Source organism: Octopus sinensis, unplaced genomic scaffold (assembly GCF_006345805.1).
Source record: "Octopus sinensis unplaced genomic scaffold, ASM634580v1 Contig13674, whole genome shotgun sequence".
In the NCBI taxonomy this organism is placed as follows: domain Eukaryota; kingdom Metazoa; phylum Mollusca; class Cephalopoda; order Octopoda; family Octopodidae; genus Octopus; species Octopus sinensis.
In genome coordinates, this window is record NW_021833026.1 from 364,285 (window position 1) to 387,910 (window position 23,626).

Genomic DNA, 23,626 nt, shown 5'->3' on the forward strand with positions numbered 1-23,626 from the left:
ATTTATCTCCTCATCAGTGATTCTGATCCCGTGCCGGCTATGTCACGAGCCTAGGTCGTTACCGAGCTTAGGTGATGACATTTCGCTTATTTTTCGATAAAGATTAAAAATTAATATATCGCTGGGTTACTGTCGGAGGTATGTATTCAAAGGATTTGAGAAGCTACCCGACGGTTGTTAGGACATTCTTTGAAGAGAACAATCTAGCTATTTTAGCCGGTGACTTGAACGCAAAAAATATTTCTATGGGTGTGAAGCAACCAATACAGACGGAGAGGTTCTTGAGAGTTTGTCTAGAAATCTCGGTTTTTCGATATGGACGTCCGAAGAGCTAAATCACTATCCGGATAGAGACAGACCAGATCGCCTTGGAATTTTTCTCTCCTCAACGTCTATTACTCCACTCTGTGATCGTCCGACAATCAAGCTGGATGTAGGAAGCGACCACATCCAGCTAAGGATGAAAATAAATCTGACGAAGAACCTGCTTATTGGATATAATCTGTCGAATGTGGATTGGCATCTATTTGAGTCCTCCATGCGCTTGGCACTTAATACTACCGTGATCTGTCCTCTTCGGACCATGGAAAGATATCGACGACTTCGATGCCTATCTAAGGTCATCAATTGTCGAATTCCTGGAAAGATTTACGGAAAAGAGAGTATTGAGAAAGTCATTTCAAGGCTAGAATCTCTAAATCTTGTGAATGGACCTCTATCCAATTCTATTACCGAAAAAGAGACCCAAGAAGCGATAGCAGGGCTGAAAAACAAAGCCCCTGGATTTGAGTAAATCCCTGTGTTACTTCTTAAGAAGGGAAAACTCCCTGAAGGAACTAGAAAGGAACTTTCTTAGGCAATACGCAATAAATCTTGCCATGATGCTGTGTGTTTGGATTTATATAAGGCTTTTGACTGCGTCTGACACCTGGACTTCTGGAAAAAGTTTTGGAGACTGGTTCAGGTGTGAAAAAACATTCAAATGGCTAGAGTTATCTCAACGAGAGGAAATCTTATGTACGGTGCGGAAACCGACTATCGGACAATGTGGATCTCAAAAGAGGTGTCTCTTCGGGTTCTATACTGAGCCCGCTGTTATTCAATCTTTTTCTCGCTGACATCCCGTTACCTACGGGTCGATCGAGTAATCTCATTCTATACGACAGACATTCTATTGATGTCTCGAGACGGAGTGATCTTTCATTGCAAAGGCTCGAACCATAGATGCCAGAGGCTCTTATGGAAATCATATCGATACCCAAAGGAAAAGAAGCCTGATCAGATTTCATCTGAATCCAGAGACGTACATCTACATATACAAGACATGTGTACAACCGATTCTCACCTACGGATTTGAGGGCTGGTATGACACAAGTGAGAAGGTTTGTCTAATTAATAAACTCGAAAAAACGAGGCGTTGCACCATTAAGTTGGCCTACGGTCTCGATCTGAAAGAAAAAATTGAACAACTTATTCATAAAAGGTCAATTTCTGCTCAAAAAGTGCAGTTGTGTATATCTACATACAAATGAGCTGCGAAATGTGGACTTTTGATCGAAATGGGGAATATTACTACGACAAGGCAGTGGAGGGCGTCCTCAAAAAAATATTTGACGAGTGGAGGAAGCACGAGTGCAACCACACTGTCAATATTATATATTTTTCTCGCATTGTATACAACGCAACTTCTCTTGGTACTATTCTATGAATAAACAAGTAAAGATGACTTCCCGGAACAAGTCCGTTCATGTATCAGCGTGGATGAGCACGGAACATTCTATGAGGATGTATACTGGTGTGTTGTGATAGTTGTGACCCCGAGGCTTATTTTGCGGTCATCGTCCTTCTCGAATTGGAAATCGGCAATGACTACTCTGAGAACCTCTTACGAAACATACGAGGAGTCGGTTCGAGCAATCCACGGAGAATATAAAATGCCGGAATTTACCTTTTCTGTTGCTGCCCACGGAAATCTGTTGGAGACTCTCAACATCTCTTTGGACGGTATTTTAAACTGACAACAAGCCGTATAGCCTTCGACAAGTACTACAACGACCGGAGCTTTGCAAGACTTGGACAAGTCGTGCTTTTCATTACTGCTGGGGCAGGCTATTTTGAGGTTTCCAAGAAATTTGCTTCCATCGCAATGCAGAAGGCACTCATTCTTGGTTTTAAAGTCAAAATGTATTTTAGGATGGATTTGCATGTGCGGAGAATTGACACGAATTGCTCTAATAAAGCAATATTCCAGTCTTTTCTAATTGTACTGGAGTTTAATTAGTCTGTTTCTGTAGTGCCAATGTACTGCAAATACATAGATATCCGATATAGGGCAGCACGACTTCCTGTCTGAGAGTTCCAGGATTATTAATATGCGTGTTGTGTTTATTTTGTTTAATATTTAACTTATATTGAATAATAAAATTATTTGAAAAGGCTTAAAAAATTCGACGTTTGGCTGTAGACTTGTATCCCAAACATTCATTTTTTAGGAAATCCTAACATTAAAGATAATCAGCAAGTTTTCAAAGCCAGATGGTCAGACATTTCCCTTCAATCACGGTAACTAGGTAAAATCCAAAACAAAAAATTATAATTTAATAGTCTCAAGTGACCTCAATCTAACAATCCTATAGACCAAGGCAATAATCATGAAGACCCCCAAAACCACAGCAGTACTCACCCCTGCCTTTTTACTCCAGCTCATATTCTCCCCCGCAAGACCAGGCAAGTACACTTCCACTGTCGACGCCTCAGAAGACACTCCAAACTTGACTGCCCTGACTGAAACAGAGCAGTTCCCTTCATATTCTCCATAATCCCTCAGTCTGATTAAACTCACATTCCCCGGCAACATCCACTCAGTTGTTTTATGACAAGACTAGTCGATTGTAGTCCATAATTACTTTTATTATTATATAATTGGAAATAAAATTGGGATCTTTACTATCCAGGCTGTACTGCCTCACTTTTGAGAGAATGAGTGTCTCATCGTCCAGCAGGGACAGCATTGGAGGAGAGAGGGCCTCTATAAATGTGCCAGACAGACTACCAATGGTCTCGAAAATATTGTGGATTGTGATATTGCCGTATAAATTCTGGGCAAAACAAGTAATATTATATTTTTCTAGTTTTGTGGGGGTTATAATAACTGTGGCCACACACCTGTCACCCATTGAATAATAATTAGAACAGTTTACCACCACGTTATTCTATAATTGATTATTTAAAAATTTACAGGTATTTTATTATCAATTTTCAATTGTAATATAAATTTTCTAGTGGAGGTTGCAGTACAAGTTATGACATTTGGGTAATCTTTTTTGAGATTTTTGCTTATAAAATCCATTTTTGGAGATACTAGGGTAGAATTAGAAAAACAACCCACAACGATAAGATTCACGTCAAAAGTCAAACTGGGCCCGCCATTAGTTAAAATGAGTAAGTCGTAGTAACCGTCATCCTCCTCGGAAATATTAGTAAACATCAATCCATCAGTACTAACATTGATTTTTAATGAATTTTCTAAAATAAATTAATTTTAATTAACCAATAAAAATATCATCTTTAACTAATAAAATATTAAATCCAAGTCCTTCTTGTATGACCACTTTACAAGGGATCCACAAGACGGGACAAGGCAAAGTGACGCTTACATCATCACAGCCATATGTCCTCACAGCCTTATCTACACCATATCCCACATGTCTACCATGGTCGTATAACTGGAACAAATCATATGTAGTCCAGTCAGTACAGTTGTATGTCCCAAACATCTCCTGAGTTACCTTCCCAATGATCATTGTGGCGATTCCGTTACTTAATTTGTACGAATAGCCTTTCAGGTTGCTTATGTCGGTCCCTTTGAAGTACCAACGTGGTGTTTTTGTGGCAGTGGCCTTGCAGGAGACTGCAAAACTTTGATTTTCTTTAATCCAGCCCGAATGTTCGAACAATTCAATCATAGATATGCCTACAATCAAATAATAACACTACTCTTAAGATATAGCAACAAAATGATCATTTTTATTAAAATTGCGCGAAATTATCTTAAAAGTCTAATTTTGCCGCGTTAATTACGTTTTCTCCATTCAGGCTGATTACAATATAGTAGTCGACACAGGGTAGAGACAGACTAATTGAGGGAATTTGCTGACTCTAATGACAAAGCTGGGGAGACGTGATTTAACCAATATTAAATAATAAAATTATTTGCGAGGCCTTAAAAATATTATTGGAATTTAAGAACGAGAATGTATCGATATAAAATCCAATAATTGATGTTTTTAATCATGCAATACTATTAAAAAACATACAAATAAATCCACTTAATTAACACTCGAACTGTTTTCAGTATTTAACAGCTTACATAAATTCAATTGGTCCTTAAACACTGTTCGAATATTGAATGACTTTGTCGATTAAAAACTACTCATTTTTAATTGGCGTGTCAAAAAATGACACGCAACTCGAAAATTCAAAGAAAATTCTTTTTTATATACTATCCAGGCTGGATTTATTTTGCCACGCTGGGTTTTGGTTAGTTGTGGTTATCCTATCAGTTCTAAATTTATTCCGTTATCTATTCCACTCAACTTTCCCTCCTACCCCTTTTATTCCTTTCTTGCTTCTCTTTTTCTTTTTATCTCATCAATAATTCATTCATTGTTTCTATTCTCATGTCATCTTTTTTTCTTGCCAAACATCCAATTCTCGTAAGAGGGGCCGTGCTCTTCTTGTTCTCTGTACTTTCACTTATCCTGCACCGGTCTTTCTAGGGCCAGTTCCGCTATGATCCAATGCTGGAAGTGCCTAATCTACCCGAGCAGACTAATCTTCCACCCTCAATTCCCGCTTCCATTCCCACTCCCAATAATGTCAAAATAAACAATACTTCAACGAAAAAACAAAGTAAAACGCTGCAAAATTAGACTTTTAAGATAATTTCGGGCAATTTTAACAAAAATGATCATTTTGTTGCTATTTTTTAAAAGTAGTGTTATTACTTAATTGTAGGCAATGGGACACAAATTTACAGCCAAACTTCGAATTTTTTAAGCCCTTTCAAATAATTTTATTATTCAATATAAGTTAAATATTAAACAAAGTAAACACAACACGCACATTAATAATCCTGGAACTCTCAGACCGGAAGTCGTGCTGCCCTATATCGGATATCTAATGTATTTGCAGTACATTGGCACTACAGAGAGAGACTAATTAAACTCCATTACAATTAGAAAAGACTGGAATATTGCTTTATTCGAGCAATTCGTGTTAATTCTCCGCACATGCAAATCCTCCAGCGGACTGCTGAACTGAGAACAGAATGCCAGTTTGATATTTCATGTAAGCAATAAGACGATCACTTTTGCTAGTTTGGTACCATCCCTCCGAACCGTTATTATTAGTGGCTGAGCATATATCTGATAAACGTGTAGAAAATGTTCAATGTTAAGTAAATTTAATGAAATACATCAACACAGATCTACTACAATTAATTCCACAATAAAAGTGTTATATTCATGTTCAAAATGGATCATTATTTTCAACCAAGAAATCTTTAAATGTGTGGAACCAATGGAAATGATTTTTAAATGGGTCATAAAAGCTACTACAATAAAAGCAAATGCACAAATGACGTATACATCAGTGTCACCCTACAAAAGGGTTTGAATTACCTACTTTATTAATTGAATCTTTAGAATAGATTAAAACACATATAAATCAATATTTGTCAATAGATTAGCAACTTGGGATACTTTAACTGGCTAAGAGTGTACATATTTTTGGTAAAAATACGTCTTTATTGGGCCCCCTCAAAAAAGATACAGCTCACAGAAATTTGCTCGAAAGGAAGATGTGTAAAGAAAGCAGGTATTCCAGCCTCCAAATATTTAGCCGTTAGCATAGAATCCGATTAGATCTTTAACAATTCCATTTGTAAACTTTTATCTGCATTGAAAGCATCGAAAGCGAATGGTGCTGTAAATAATGAAAATTCCTGTTTAAAAGACAAGAAATAATTGAATCTTTTCTTAAAATCCTCCAACAACAATCTTACTTCCCAATCTGACCAGAGATTGGGCTTCGATCCTTCCATCAATGATCCTTCAAAAAAGTTTGGTGATTGAACTCAAGAGGCGCGAACCAGATTCCCCGATGATCGCTGAGGTCATGTCCTTGATATGCCCCGGCTCATTTTTTGATCGGGATCATTCATACCCCCCAACTCTGTCCACACGAGGAGAAATCTCAACGGATTGGTTGCAACAAATATTGAAGAAACTTCTAGGCGTCTTTACACGAAAAAACCAGAATTATATGGAAATGGAGTTGCAACCTATTTAGAAAATAGTCTTATGAAGAGATCTGAAGATCAACAAGCAGTTTTTCAAGAAACTAAAGTTTCATATTCAAAAATCTATGTGGCTACAATATTTAAATACGATGGTAAACATATCAAAGAGAATTTTTCCTGCAAAAGAACAAATATCCAGAAGAAAATCAAAAATTGTGTTTCCTCTATGTCAAGGAACGAGACTGAGATATCGAAGGCAAAGGAAGTTTGAAGGAAAATAAAAGGCATTGAGAGCCGATCAGAGTACTGAGAGAATTTAAACACAGACAACTTCAAATAAAAGACAAAAATGGAAGACGAATTGCATATTCTGTAAAATCAATTGTTTCCACTTTAAGAAACAGCTTGAATCGAAAGGCAACGGAATTGCAGCATTTAATGGCTACTTCAGGAAATTGGAGATTGAAATAACTCCTGAAGAAGTTCAAAGAGCATTTGCTAAACTCAAAAACAATAAAAGTCAAGGATCAAATGGGCTAAGTCCAGAATTACTTAAGCATGCGGACCTCTTCAACGGAATGTTAAAAAAACAACTATCTGTACCTGGAACGAGGGATACTGGTCCCTGTACAAAAACTAAACAAATCTAGAGGAAAAGTGAAGAACCTCAAGCCAGTAATCCTTATAAATAGCATACGGAAAGAGCTGGTGATTATTACTCCAAAACGAATAAAGCTTTGTACATAACTATTTATATCCGCTTTCCATAGTGGTTTCTGTAAAATAAAAATCGACTTCTGATATTGTTTGGAGCTATAGATGACGATGTTCTATTATTCAAAGTTCAAAAATGCGATAAACATTCCGAAATCGATATTTCAAGAGCTTTTGACTCGATAAATCGTCAGAAATTGATGAATACCCTTACATAATTCCTTGATGAATCTTCTACTCGGATGATTAGGACACTCTTATCAGAAACCTATCTATCGGTCAGGGTACAAAACAAGTGCTCTAAGCCATTTGAAAGACCATCGGGAACATCTCAAGGAGATCCGTTTGTCGTATCTGGATTTTGCATTGAGAAACTTAAAACTATACTATGAAGGAAAGATCAATGTGGTGGCGTACTCAGATGATGTGGAATGCTCTAAAAAGCCTATTGGAGGTGATGCCAAATACAGGTGTGTAGACTCGAGGTGTGATTCCTTATTGTAAATGTGAAGAAAACATAATTTACTGAACGAGTCAGACAAAAGTTCAAGTTGGAAGAAGATTGGAGAAAAGCTAAGAAACTTGGATCTCTATTGAGAGATGAACAAGACGTATTTGTGCCGAAAACACACGGAAACAGCTAAAACACAAAAGACTTAGAACAAAAACACGGATACGCCGCACGCAGTAAAACCTATCCTCCTCTATAATGCCGGAACAATGGGACTCTCTAATACGGACAATCTCGATCTAAACTCGTTCCATAAAGACTAACTTCGACGTACTTTACTCTCCAAATAGCATTCGAAACTCAGCAGTAAAACAGTTTATGTAAGGACATCAAGCAAACCAATCTTTCTCTGAATTAAAGCATACAGGTGCAGGCTATTCCGACACATTCTAAGGATGGATTTCAAGATACTGGAAAACATCTTCATGGAACATTATTTCGAAACTGACGGCTCTCGTTTCCGTAGACGTCCTTGTTTCTTACCAGAACTGGGGAAGTTTCCGTTTACTCTTCTGTGTTACTGACACACAATCCTCTTTCTACTTCTCCTAAACCAGAATGACAGAGCGGGATACCTCATTGGTGGCGATTTTGCTGGTGACTCGGTCCTTGCTTCTTTTTATTGATGAAAAAGGAGAGATTCCAGTTTCCCTATCTAGACATGATCTTTTCCAATCTCAAGGGGAATAAAAAGCGGCTCCTAGTAAAGATAAAAAATCTATTCATCTTGGAATAAACTCAGGCAACCCTTAAAAAGATGAGTGTAGCAAGAAAACCTGACCAAGTCGAAACATGAAACAATTTCTTAAAGAGGAAATTGAAAAAATGCAGAAAGAGTTAGAAGGAATTTCTGATTCTCAAAAGCGGAGTGAGTTCAAAGATCATCTCACTTGGTTGCGCCATCACGTTAACAGCTTAAAAGAGTTAGAGGACATAGAATCTATTCAGGAAAATTATAAATGGGTGGCCAAGAGCCTACATCACAATTTAAAACTCAAATCTCTCTTTAGGCATAAGCCATAAGGTCAGTGCGGTCTTTATTAATCAGCGGACACTTTTTAGAGTCCTCTGGAATTGTGATTAAAAGCCAGAAGCGATTCCTTGCCAAAGAACAGATTCATCAGGATTAAAAGTTGCTGAATGTTGGTTCGTTCGCTCTCCTTTTTTAGCGCCAAGGCACCAATATGATCCTACATATTTTTCTAAATTACAAAAAAGTCTTTTCCAGAAAAACGGAACCGTGTTTGTGAAGTCCATATCAAAAGGAAACATCACTGAGAACCTTTTCTTTGATCAGAAGATATCCTCCTGATTGTAACGGCCTGATTTTTTCTATACGTTGCTAAATAAAACGCAGGTTACTGGAAAGGATAGACTGTGTTTTCAGAAAAGATTTTAAGAGTTCCAAGAAGCATGGCGCTGTGACAATCATGACCAAATACATACATCATTTTCTCGTGCTTAGAGCTAAACAGAAGACCTGCTTGCTTTAAAATAGGGACTCCGTCAAAAAGAAAACGCTTATAATTAGGATCTAGGTTAACATCGACATATATTTCACCTTCTTTCCTATGAAGTTTCATAGGGACCTAAGATGCGGCTTTTATTTTCTTAATTTCATTTTAAATTAAGGCGAGTGTTTTTTGCTTTTTTCATTGCAGTTCGGGAATTTCATGAAATCGGTGGTGTATTTCTGCTGTAAACTCTTGATTTTTACAGGATAAAGACAGAATGTCATCTTTACTCATCTCCAGATTTTTGCTTTTTGCTTCAAAGAAAAAATCTACATATTTTTTTAAACTTAAATGGGCCCATTCGAAATTAGTTCTCTTTTGGTGTTATTTTGCATCTTTCTTAGAGATTAAAACAAACACAAATGAGTATAGATATGTTATTTTAATGAACGAGGAACGTTGTTTTCCTAGATGGTGTCATCATAAATGATTTAATAAAAAAGGGATTCAAGAGAGTGAAGTACAAGGCAATAGATAGCAGAAAGTCCAAATGGAGCTTTCGAATTTCTTCGTATCTCCTACATCGATTTATGTAATTTATTTTAGTATACAGGGGAAAAAAAGCATTATAAAATCTGAACCCATTATTTTGCAAATTTTTAGGGCTAACTAGTAAAATAAAGGCTTTATTCTTTATCACTCAATATAATGTGTAAACAGCGTGAATGAGAAGAATTGGAAGTACTATCTTAAGATGACATGTTTTGTACTTTCTTTTGTTTTGATATTAATCGACTTTCTTATTCTTTTTTGGAAGTTTTGCACCCTTTTATTTAAATGGCTACGCTCCACACCTACTCCAGGATCATGAGGCGTGTAGACTTTATATCTTCTTTGGGAGTGATTTAGTGTTAAAAACTCTTTATTAGGGATGGGGGTGAAAAGAAAAATTAAACAAATTCTTTATTAGGGATGAAAAGAAAGCCTACGAAGAAGAATGCTTACCCAAGTAGACAATCTTTATTACTTCTCTCACTCGGAAGCCTTATAAAATTTCTCCTGGAATTTCTTTTTCCTTATTTGGTACGAACAAATGCCATCTAGGGAATTCCAGATTTGGGGACTTTTCTATGCAGCATAGCTGTAGAAATTGTTTGAATATTCTCGAATGCTGGACAAAGAATTAGAATTGAACTTTCACCTATAATTTTAAATAATACACATTTAATCACAGTCAATTGATAAAAATTCAATATTTCTTTCTAATAAAGATAATTTACTGTAATGGCGACTGCGTTGGTTACTCAAGGACACTCTTAAATAAAATGTTGACATCATAATGTATTGTTACAGACACAATTAACATTTTATTGGTGATTAAACTTTTCAGATTGAATAATCTGGAGGGCCATCTTATTAGAGTGATTGTGCTTGAACACCTCGTCTACAATGAGCATACAAAATGCCAACAAAAATTAATTCCATTAATCGTAAATTGATCATTGTGAACTCAATGAAGGCACCCCCAAGGAAAAAAAGTAACAAAAATGCAACAAAACCTAACTGTTTTGCCCAGACTAATTCGATATGACTTTACCAACTATTTTAGTTCCTCACATGACACTAATTGTTTAAAAATAACTAATCAAATCACATTTTATATTTATCAAAAATGAGGTTCATCGCAAGAAGCAGTGAGCCCCAAGACATAGACACAATCCCTTAGACAATTTTCCGGTTGAAGTACTCTTAATATTCTGCAGAATAGTGTTGTGGGCATTCTTCATCTCCTCCATTCTCCTGACCTTCTCCGACAGACAGAAGTAAGCCTCCTCAGCTGCCTGCAACTCATCTCCCTTTTTGGCCAGACACCCTCTGGACCAATCAAATTACTTTATCACTTTAATCGACCAATCTCCTCAGAGAGAGCCTTAGTCTCTTTGAGTGAGTCTCCTCTTGCCTCAATCCACTCTCTAGACAGCCCAATCTCTCCTCGACTCCAAAATGAAAAGGTAACTTTACTTCTTTATTTTCTGGGCAAAATTCATCAACTCCTGTTCCAAGAATGTGACTGTATTTGCCTTTTCTTTGAGCCTTTCCACCATTTCCTTTGGATAAATGACCCTCTCAGAACGTTGTTTCGAATGAGACGAGACCCCTCATCACCAAGACGTACACTCAACTGCTTACTTCCGAGTAATAGGCGGATCATTCTGAAACTGCACTCCTCAACAAATTTTTTGCCAAAATTAAGAAATTATTATTCAAAATTTAAATTTATATTTATAAAAACCCAGCTGAATTCCAAAAAACTGACAATATTAAATGTTATTTATTTAATGTTTTAAATGCTTTAAATTTATCGAATTAATTCAATAGATTATCACGTGTTATTTTTTTCTTTTGTTGTGTTTCTGGTTGTTAGTTTTTATTTTATTTGTTTTTGCTATTAATGTTTTTTTGTTTAATATTATTATTTTTTTATTTGTTTGAAGATTAATTAATTTGACTACTGGTAAAATATTCTGGATAAAGTTTTTTTTACAAGTGAATTTGTATTTATTTTGTCAATTAATCAATCTCCATTCATAAGGATTTCTTGAATTAAATTTGATTTTTTTACTATTTTATTGTTTATTTTGATTTTTTTACATTTTGATCTTTTTAGTATTTTATTTTGTGTTTTTATAGTTGTAGTTCATTTTAGTAAAAGTAAAAATTCGATTCTTGAAAAAAAGAAAATACAGTGCGACCTCGAATTGGGGAAATTATTTTTTAATAAAAAATCAGTTAATTTTAATCAAGTGTTTTGTTTTTTGCATCGAACTCACATTTGCTTTGAATCTGAATAGATCAAGTGCATTTTCCGGAGTCTTCTGCTCAATAACATTTAGGATTTGGTTCGTTGTGGTTATCCTATCAGTTCTAAATTTATTCCGTTAACTATCTCTATTCCACTCATCGACCAGGTCTTGATCGACCAGGCACTGTCTTCCAACGCTCTTGGAACCTGGTTCAAGTTATTCTGTTTCTTCCCTGACTGCCTCAATTCTATATCAATTCCCTCACGTGATGCCAAACACGTTTCTTCCGTTTAGCGGATCAAAGATCGCTGTCTATCCTTTGTTCATTCAGAATTCAACTCTGACTGGCTGTCCGTCCCTTGTTCTCCGTCTAGTAATGAGCCATCTCCCAAACAGGTGGACGATGTTAAGTTAGTTAGTTCACATATTGTATATCCCGAACACAATTGTGGTTATAGAATTTTTTGTTCCATTATTTGACAAAATTTTAATTTTTAAAATTTTGAATGGTATGTTGAATGGAAAGAATATTTCAATTTTTTCTGAAACTGTGTACTTATTTATATTCAGTTCGTCATATAATGGGTATTTGCGGTTACCAGGGTTATCATCCCTATCGTGTTTCAGCAGCACTGTATTTCCAATTTCAATGTCTTCTGCGTCATATTTCCACCTACGACGTTTTTACATTTTCTCTCCAGCTTTAACAAGGTTTTCATGTACTTGTTTCTCAGTATTTTTATCGTCATTCTCAAAATAATTCGAATTTGACGCATCACTTTTTTTGATTCTAATGTGGTTTATTACGACAAAAAGAATTCGGTCAAGTGTTGAAAGCTTCATGGACGGGAAACCGACGCGATCGAGAAAGAATTAGAGCGTACTATCGCAAGGGATATCCGCTCGAAAAACCATCTTGATTCGCGGACGTCGCCTGTGATAGCAGAAATTGTTGGCTGCACTCCTCTTCATCACTACTGTTATCATCTCAGAAACTCTCCAAAATCGCATTTTCCACAGTATCGGAATTAATCACACTTTCTCCGATGTCCTCTTTTTCCCGACAGTCATATTCAAAAGCTTTTTCAATGCAATATTGTATTGAAGTGTCTGTAATCTCGTCTCATGCCAATTTCGAACATGAAATAGCATCCAATATTGTGATTCCCTTTATTGCTTCATTTATTTGTGCTGCAGGATTTTTATCATAGATAATCGTTTTCATAATCCAGTTATTGAAATGATTCTTAAATGCCTTTATCCCCACTGCTACTGAATGGCAAAGAACTGAGGGCGGTATTTACTTCTGTCGGAGAGACGGGATATACAGAATGGGAATCAGTAATCAGATCTGGGATTTCAGATAAATCATTCGAGGCACCGGGGTGTTTAGAGCGCAATTGGTCGAGGACTTTATCAGAGGTGGGGGCAATTGTAGTGTTTGAGGAAATGACACGTACTGCACTGCGAACGTCGCCTTGCATAAGCTTGCTGCGAACCATTCGAGTAATGTCCTGAGTGCTCTGAATTGGACGAGAAAGCCTTGAAGGGAAAAATAGCTGATATCGAATTCTGAATAATTTTAAATTTATTAATGGAAATTCTGAATTGTTGAAAGTTGAAAAACTTGAATTTTGGCCGATTCAGGAATTCGTGACTGGATAGAGTTCGATTTCCGGAAACGAGACAAAAGTACAAGAAATTCACGAGTCTCGGAACAAAACCGGTAATAATACCTGAGTTCCAATTTCAATGGATCCCTCATCAAATCTCCACTTTCTTCGTTGCACCACTTTTTCACCAGCATTTATTAAATTCACGTATGCTTGCATGGTGCACAACGAGAAATTACACGCTGTATCTCTTCCCTTGTGACTCCATAAATCAATCTTCTCAGCTTTGAGAATAAGCGGTCCCGTCCAAAGTGATTAAGATTATGTTCCGCCTAAATTATATTGAGATAAATTCTACTTCAATAAATTTAAGCTTCATTTCATCCTCGCAAAAAAATGCAATTTTAGACCAGTTCTATTGTAGAATACAACTCCATTTTCGAATGTAAAAGATTCAGATAGTTTTCTGATTCTGAACCTTTTGAGGCGGCTCATGCTATCTGGAAATCCAATTTCTGAATTTTCTTCTTTGATATTTTGTATAATACTGAGAATTTCTTTAGTTAGTCTCTCACTATCCGCCTACTATTACGCTTCTTAATTTAAACCTTAAAAATCGGATTTTATTAAAATTAATAACTAATTAATCTTTTCCAATGACGATTTGTAATACAGTAAAACCTCTAGTGCTCGCCATTTTCGGGACCGAAGAAAAAATGGCGACCAATAGAATTTGGCGAGCAATGGAAATAATCAATAAATTTTTTGACTTTGAAATTTTGAAAACATCTCGGTTTTCGATACTTTCCGATCATTAGTGATCCTTCCAAGTCATATTTGAGCAAAGAAACAAAGAGAATCGAAAGAAATTAAAAAGAAAAAATTAACTAAAAAAATCTTTAATAGTTTTTTTTAATTCAGCCATATTTCTAATAACTGTGTCGATTAGTTCCAACGAATTTATATCAAAATTTTCATTTTGATAAAAGAATGACTTTATTCTTTTCAACATTTTCAAAGCCTCTACTGAATTCACATGAGATTCGTCATTATGAGTATCTTCATCGTCATATTTTTGTGGAAAAGAATCTCCAGCAATATTAAGGTAATCTTCAATTTCATCTATTTCGGTAAATTCATGATTAATAAAATCATCTTTATCCACCGGGTCCAATATTTTTAAGATATTTACCATTTGATCATAATTATCAATTTTAACAGTTGTTCTTTCGAGTTGATTTTCACATTCGATTTATTTTGAATGTCCGAAACACTTTGTAATTGTTTTGGTCGTTACTTTTTTCCAGGAAAAATATGTAAAAAGAAGACCATCTTTTAAGGTTAATTTTTTATGAGCTTCCAGTGGATTTTCTCCATTTTCAATTTTTCTACCATAAACTCAAATTTAAGTTTATTAAAATGTCCTTTGAAGAATTCTATTCCAAGTTAATAGTTCGGTGTCAATAACAGAATAAGTTAAGTTAGATAATCTCTTCTTATTGGAGAAAATGGGATCAGTAGACATTATTTTCTCTTTTCCAAGTCTTAAATTGTTCACAGCCCTTCGAGATATTTTTTCTTCAAAACAGAAGTAAGCTATACGGTCTATCGTGAGACTTTTGTTCTTCTCCATGTACGCAATAATGCGACGTTTTTCATTAAAAGACAATCTTGTGCACTTACGCATGTTGAATTTAGCGTGGTTGAAACAACAACAACAAGAAGCCCTGCCGCAAGATGAGAACGGAATGTTAACATCTCGCTTGGGCCAGCCACATAAGATCAAGACAGAGAGAGAACATGCTATTAGGAAACTAACTAATCCAGAGGAAGACGTCCCGAACGAAGACATGTATCTCTGCTCCATCTAATTTTTCTTTTCGAGTGTGGCTGAAGTAGACATCCGGTTCCACAGTGCTTAAAGAACTTCGTAGTTTTCCGAAGCTCCTGGGTTCGAATCTCACTGTTATCATTTCGACGGAAGGTTCCATGCATATTACATGCACCCCGGATTGACGAGTGACGCCGTCAACAGTGGTTGAAATATTTTATGTAAAAAATAGTTTAGCAAAAAAAAAATTTTTTTAAATTAATGGCGAGATTTAGAAAATGGCGAGCAATAGAATGTTTATCAAAATTTACTAGAAATTTTTAATTTTTTGAAAAATATGTGGCGAGCAATAGAGGTGGCGAGCACCAGAGGTTTTACTGTAATTTATTTTTTTTCGATATGATTTTTTTGTCAATTTGATGTTAGCGTTTCATTAACGGCGTGTTTCTTTATCTGACTGTGACATCAAATAATCAATTTGATTTAAAGCAAGAATTTTTTTATTAGATAAAATATGCTAAAAAAGAGGTAAAGGCTGTCCCTATTATTAGGACACATTCCATAGGAGCGTTAACAATAAGAATTTATTTCTTAGAATTAAAACTCCACATGAAATCATTAATAAATTATTTGTTAATAAATAAAATAAAGTTAATAAATTATATTAATAAATTTAAAAATCTTGTGGAATCATGGAAACAACATAGTTCTTGTAGTTCAAACACTCAGGACTAATAGATGTCGCATGTGAGATCATTTCCTCAATCTCATCAGCCGAGAATGCCTCCCCACGCTCAGTCATGTATGCACTCACCTCCTCAAATGTAAGATACCCTAAAATACCCTCCACACACAACCTTTATTCTCCACATCCAACGTCTCAAATGCCTTCATCAACAACTTCTCTCCTGCTGGCTTGTAGCTCTTCTCCAGCAATATTAAGGTCAGGACTGAACTGAACTTCTCCAGAGAAATACTGCTTTCGGAATTGTCGTCCTGAAGGGTAACGAGGGCATGTCACCTCCATCTCCATTATTAGGTCTCTGATCTCGCTCTCAGAAGGACAGCAGCCCAGGGAACGGATTACAGTTCCCGCCTCTCGGATATCGATTGTTTTGTTCTGCTCGTGGTCGAACACAGTGAAGGCTTCTTCTATTTTCTTTTGGATTTCTTTTACTGTTGTGTTTGGTTGGGAGGGGTCCACGTCCATTTACTATTGTTTGGAGATAATTTATTTGAAATAATTTAAATGATATATTTTTGAAAATATTTTTTAATTAAAAATTTATTTATTAAATTAGTTTTTATTTATGATTTTTGTAGATGGCGAATTTAATTGTGAAATATTATTTGATTAAATTATAAACACAGTTAATTTATGTTAATAATATTTTTTGCAATATTATAAATATAATTTTAAATATATATTTTACTATTTTTAAATTTTAAATATTTTATCAAAGTGGTAAATATGGATGAAATAGAGGAAGCTAAAAATTATAAAATCCCATCATGGTAATAAAAAATATAAAATGTATAATCAGGGCTTCAGTCCCTCCAAAAGGCCTACACATTCAAGTCATAAAAGATTCACAAATAGCCACCGTTTACTATATTCTCATAACCCACAGAAATTACCAATCGATCAGAAAAAATGTTACTATTTTGGCAGAAATAAACTCCTGAATGACTTTATAATAGAGCACGCCTCATCCTCCCGAGTCCACGCAGCCCTCTTGTGGCATGGAGCCCTCCAGAAATCCTTCCTAGTCGACCTGGGCAGTGGTTTGAGTATCCCAATATTTAAGCCCATGGCACGTGGATTGAAAAAACGAGATTAATTCCCGCCAAACCAGAACTTGTCAGATTTGGCGCCAAAATTCACTTTGGTGCCTCTACGAGACATTACGTAATCAACGAGGGTATTCAAGAGAAGGGAAATGTCTTTGTGGAAGAGGAATCCTCGGATGTGGACGTTTATTTTATTTATATATTTTTAAGGAACTCACAAGAATCAATACAATTGCTAATCGCGGGAAAAAAGTGATAAATGCATTTTTTCCCTCCAAAAAAGAGTATTGTAATCGACCACGTGTTACATTTGCACGTGAGGATTTTATTATTAATGAAGACGAGTTTGACGAGAGTGTGGGAAAGTTCCGACATTTGGAACCAGAATCAGTGTTGATACCCACAAAGAGGGGACAGGAGAGTCTGTCTACTCGAGTGGGAGGTGGGATGGTCGATTGCAAGCACCTGGTTGAGAGAAAGTGTTTTGAAGGGAAGAAATATGCAAAGGAAGTATGGCCTGGTCATTGACTGATATTTAAAATATTTGTTAAATATGGAAATTGGAATATTTTTAAATATTTGTTGAATATGGAAATTAGAATTAATAAAGGAAGGAATGGAGGGAGAGGATTGGGTGACGAGATTGGCAAAAGTGGGCAACGGAGGAATCAGACGAGCAGATAGTTATGTAGAGTAGTGATAAAAACTCGATTAAGCCCTATTTAATGGTGGCACATCTGAGTTACTGTGAGGATCAAATACATGATAACGAACCAAGAGTACATGTCAAGTACAGTCTGTTCAAAAAAGCGTGAGCAATTGAAATGTATGTTTTTTAATTTTGTATATTTTAAAGTAACCAAATATTCTTAAAAATCTTGTTTAAAAATACGTGACAACTAATTTTTTGCTATACTTTTTCTCTTAATAAAACTCGGGTTTTTTGTTAATAAGTTAAATGTAAAATACAACAAGATGTCATCCTGAAGTTTTATTGTCAAGTATTTAATTTCGGAAAAATTAAGACGAGGGGGTTAACAGAGAACAATTGCCAAAGAATCAATGTTTTGGAATTCTTTGGTGCAGCAGGCCCATGAAAAACAATGTCTTTTTCACGTGCACTGGGTTCTGGTCGTCCATAAAAGCTTACTCAGACAATTAAAAACGCAAGGAAGTTTTAAATTGTATGTCGAAATCACTGCTTTTGAAAATAGATTGAAGTTGCGGGAATTACAGTTCCAAAATATATCACACATTTTGTGATTTTTTTTACGAATCCGACTGATGTTTCGGAATATACAAACTTGTTATGGAGTTGAGATTAGAATTTTCATCACGTTTTATGCATTTAAGAGTTAAATCAAGTAAATATTTCACAAGTTTGGCTGGGATTTGGTCGTATCCCGGTGCGTGGTTGTTGTTTATTTAAATGATTTATCTTTTGTAACCAATTTGGTTATCGACCTTGAAGGAAAATCAAGAAAAATGACACAAAAGGAATTAGAGAATGACATTTTCTGCAATAGAATGGGAATTACCTATAATTTAAAATAATGATGCAACCAGTTTTTACGATTATCTCTGCTACTTTATATGAATAAAATAATCCAGAGACATTTTGAGATATATTTTTATTAAAGATTGTCGGTAAAGAGTTTTTATTTTTAAAATTCTTTTTTAATTCAGAAAAAAGTCTGCCTTTTTCAAATTGAATTATTTCAAGAGAAAAATCGTCATTGACAGATAGCCAGAGTATTGCCTCTGACTATGGCTATAGATATTCGTTCGATTAAATACCGGTGCTCACACGGGTCGCCGGTAACCCTTTCGATTAATGAGGCAATGCGCTGGAGTAGGGTCCGAGTAGAAGGCCCCTGTATTCCTGACGTCTCAACAGCCAGGGGGACAAACACTCTGCCATTCCCAATTCCAGCGTATTTCTCAGCTTTTCTCTTCTCAGCCCGTTCAGACGGAGCTCCCGGATTTTCGATACATAATTTGATATTCTGATTGGAAAAGGAGTTCACACACGTGATGTCCCAAACCAGACACTTTTCCGTCCCAAACCAATTGAATTATGATGTTTTAGATTTAAATTTTCAATCAAACGAGACAATTTCATTGACTCATACGAAAAGATTTTACCACATTGAAAACAAATTGGTTTATTAAAATTTTGAGATTACACATTTTTGATCAAAAAAAGTATTGTCAAACTCACTTTGACGCACAGACATTCTGAAATTTCCAACTTTGAATTCAAAATACACACACATTAAAGAGTGTCAAGCCTACAAACATCACAAGGTCGTGGACGTATCGTGCAACTGTCCCTTCAAGCAACAGATAAAGCAGAGATGTGCGGAATAAATTGATTCAGAGGAGAAAACATTTACAGCAAGTGACAATACCAGAAAGCCATCACTGCAGCTAGTCACACAGTGGATCAAGAAGAGTTGGGACGCTATGGAGCCTGCCATCATCACCAGAGGCTTCAAGAAGTGTAGCCTCACCAATAAACTGGATGGTACTGAGGATGATGTGTTGAGAGGAAGAGCAAGTGGATGAAGGAAGCGTGTACGTTGATGAGATATTCAACAAAGAGATGTATGGGGGGACGGATAAAAGGACAGGCAAAGAGAAAGAAGAATATTTGAGAGATATTTGAAGTTCTGATGCGGACTCTTTATTTGAAGGATTAGATTTCTGATTTTCGTCATCGAGAAATTTTAAATGTGTACTATATTCGATTACTGCGTTTTTCCAAATGTTTCTGGCGAAAAATCACCTTTGTGATATTTTCTATTGCGCGTTAAAATCGAGAATATAGGGTACACAACCAGAAGTAGGATTTTGGCTTCAGCGCGCATAAACCACTTGGAATAAATAATCAAAGAGACTTAGCTTTCATCTAATTGTAAAAAAGAGAATGCTAATTATTAAAAATAGTCGAATAAAGGCACTGTGACCGAGTGGTTAAGGTGATGGACTTGAAATCCATTGGGCTATGCCCGCGCAGGTTCGAATCCTGCCAGTGTCGATTTTGTTATTGTGATATGTAATAATTTGATTATCATTTTTGCTTGAACTAAATAAAGTCTGGTTAAAAAAAAATGATTAATATTTAGGTATATTTTAAGTGACATGATTAGATAAAAGCAAAAAAATTTGTAACCATATCTTCTGCTCTGCAATAAGTATAGCCTTAGGCGGTTTAGAAAGCTGCAAACCCATCGAGTTCAATCGGTGTGGTGTACATTTGTGTACATTATAATGGATACCCCAATACTCACCTCGATTGTTGTCCGGCACAACAAACCCGACATCGTGATCCACTATTAGTTCACCAAAGAGATCATTATCGTGAGATGGGGATTAAGTGCCTAGATCGTTTGCATACAGTGGAAGTGGAGAAAAAGAAGAAGTATGACCTTTTAGCAAACGAGCTAGTGGTGATGCACTAAAGTCCATATCACTTCGTGTATTACAACATCGGATGAACAGGTCATTAATACCACAAGAGGTACAGATAGATCTCTACAGGTATATATGCAGTAACTGTTTTGACAATAGTTTGGGAAAGTATCTGTTTGATGGTCGTCGATCCAGTCCTTTCCTGACATTTAGTCAACAAGAGGCGTTGGACTTCACCTTCTTAGAGAAGAAGAGGAAGAAAGAAAGGAAGTTCGTCAAGTGCCACCCCTTTCTCACTTCGAAAGATCAGACCTTAGTTATGAAATTAGTTAATTAGTTTTTTATTGATGTCATCGTGCTTATATTCAAAACTTTGTCCATCTAATTGTTATCCACACTCTAAATAATATGGAATAATTTTTACATTCATCCTTATCTTCTAGTTCTTCAGTACAAGACCATACCCAAACCTTTTCTATTCTTGCTCCTGAAGTTTTCTAATAAGGTCATTTTCACATCAAACACAAATAAATCCGAATCTTAATAGATTTGGAAATAAAACATCATACTTCTTAATGTTTTTGTCAGAAATGGTCGAGTGTTCTCTTTCATTTATAAAATCATGAGTTTTTAATCTTTTTAGATCAACGCCAAATTGATAATTAAGAGATTCTTTGCGTGCCAATGTAAGTAGAAGTTGAATTTGGAGTTCATCAGTCAAATGGTTTTGTTACTTGGTTTTTATTTGCCTAAGTTTGTTAAATCAACGCCTTATTGGGACACCCTCGGTATTTTGGGCACGTTGAATTTGTATTAGGAGTTTTTTTGTTTATTCTTTAAAGATAAACCCAGTTATGGGAGATAATATTATATTTTTAATGTGATTCCGTTAAAATAAACAATCAATTATTTATTCTGCCAGACTACTCTTTTAAATTTCTATTTTTGGCCATTTGTGACAAATTTAAATTATTTGGCGTGTTTTTTTTGTGAAATAACAAATAAAATAGAGAAGTTAACTAATTTAGATGAGTCGCCGAGCGGATGGACAGGCATTTTCCACGTAATATCGCGAGCGATATCCGCTGTAAAAGCCAGCTCGTTTTGCGACTGTCGTGACTCCTCCTCGAGATGATTAAACTAATCTCTGAGAGGAGTTTGAGGGCTTTGGGTCCAATTATCCCACTGGTCTCGAAAGCCAGGGGAATGAAGCAGCAGGTATCGGTCAAAGAGGCATATTTTGCAGTTTTCCTAGATTCGGCAAGGGCAGATGCAGATCCAGGACGGGAAGCGGAGTCAACCAACGATGATGAAGAAAATGAGTCTACGCAAGTAACATCCCACACGAGTTCCATTCCCTTCCTGAACGGGAATAAGGTCGACCCGTCAGGGCGTTTTCCATCTCCACGGTCTAGTCCTATCGGTTCTAACATCGAGGGAAATCCAGCGGCGTCAAGCGCGCGCTTCACAACGTCATTCAATGAGGCGTGCCTGGGGATCCTGCCGGCACTGAGGCGACAAGAGAGAAGGTGTAAACCTCTCCTGTCAATGAGTTGTCCACATCTGCAATGGTGCGGCTGGCAAATCTCTATGCCAAGCCGTAAACAGATTCCGATGCGGACAGATTCGTCGTCCAGGAACATTCCAGCAGAGCCAATCGGCCGAGTGGGGTTGACAAGCACAATTAATGCTTGCCAACTGAAATTGGTCAGCACGTAGGCGGATATCTTCGAGTACATGGGAACAATTCTTTTGAACTGGAGGGACGTCCGGGATTTTAAGCCCACGAGAAATCCACATGTTGACACCCGCCGTATATTCCAACAACTCGGGCTGTTCAGGGGAGGGGAAGAGAACAGAGTTGAAGGAACTAGCAGAGGCAGACAACGAGGAAAGGTAACATGGGAGGGATAAATCAACACAAGAACGAATGCCGATGCCCCCGTAACGAATAGGTAAATTAACCCGTCGCATGTCTGAAGGTTTGAATTTGATATTTACGAGAAGCTCAAGAGCTTCGGAGACCATGTTGTCAAGACGAGACAAGTGATTTTGTTCGAGAAAGCAGGGCGATGAGCGCATGAGATAAGTTAGCTTCGGTATAAAGAGATAGTTCTTGAGCAAGAAAAGGCCTAAATGGGATTCAAGTTTAGAAATGCGGGAGATTAGAGTTTCGAGCCTGTCATATAAAGCCTTCTTAGTGGCCTTGCTATTGATTGGGAAACCCAGAATGATAAGGTCATCAAGCTGGGTGATGCCCAGGCCTTCAATATGATGAGATAAGGTGGAAAAAATAAGTTTGAATTCCGAAGGGCTTGCAGACAAGCATATCAGCTCGGATTTGGATCCATTCAAAGCGAGCCCAATGGAGGCAAAACCAGAAATAATTTTTTCTATATCATTCCTGACAGTCTCCAAAGCTCCGCCGAGAGTAACATCATCGAGGTACCAAATGTTTACCTCGGAGGACAATTGGCGGGCAATGTGATCAACACCGAGTGAGAATAAAAGGGGCCCAAGAGGGTCGCCTTGTTGAATACCAGTTTCGACATAATAACATTGTCGGCAAACAAGAGACAGCTGGGGAGGCGCAAGACAGATGGACGATCGGATATAAGGCAGAGAAACGAAATCGGACAGTTTCAAGGATATGATCGCGCCGAATCGTGTATTTTATTCAGATTGGTACATATTTCTTTAAAAAAAGCTTGAATGACAAGTTATAGTTGTAATACATAATTTTTTTTTATTTTCCTAAAAATAAAATTCATGAGTGACGTACAGATGATGTTCAAAAAATGTAATCAAATAAATAAAGAAAAAATCGAAGAAGCTGTCAAGGAAGTTATATTAATAAAAATATGCAAATCTACTAAGGTACTAGTTTCTACAAAAATGTGATGAAAGACGACATTTTTCAGCTTGCTCTAGAGATCTTTTGTTTTTAAACTAAAAAAAGTTAATTTTTTATGAATATTTAAAAACCCTTTTATCTGATGCACTAGGTGCTTTGATTTCATAGATGCCATTCTTCATTTGATGTAATTAAAATCAAGATAATAAGATAATCAAAATAATCATTCATATTAAATTTTCTTTTAATACGTTAGAATAAAAAAACTGGAGATACTGGGAATCGAACCCAGGACCTCTCGCATGCTAAGCGAGCGTTATACCACTAAACCATATCCCC

At 36.3% G+C, this 23,626-nt stretch overlaps 2 non-coding genes across 2 annotated transcripts; one reads left to right on the plus strand and one right to left on the minus strand.

Moving 5' to 3' along the window:
* Positions 1 to 19,977: 19,977 nt before the first annotated feature.
* Trnas-uga lies at positions 19,978 to 20,059 on the plus strand. Its single transcript has one exon. It is a non-coding gene; the product is annotated as a tRNA-Ser (tRNA).
* A 3,495-nt stretch (positions 20,060 to 23,554) lies between these two features.
* Positions 23,555 to 23,626, minus strand: Trnaa-agc. The gene has a single exon. It is a non-coding gene; the product is annotated as a tRNA-Ala (tRNA).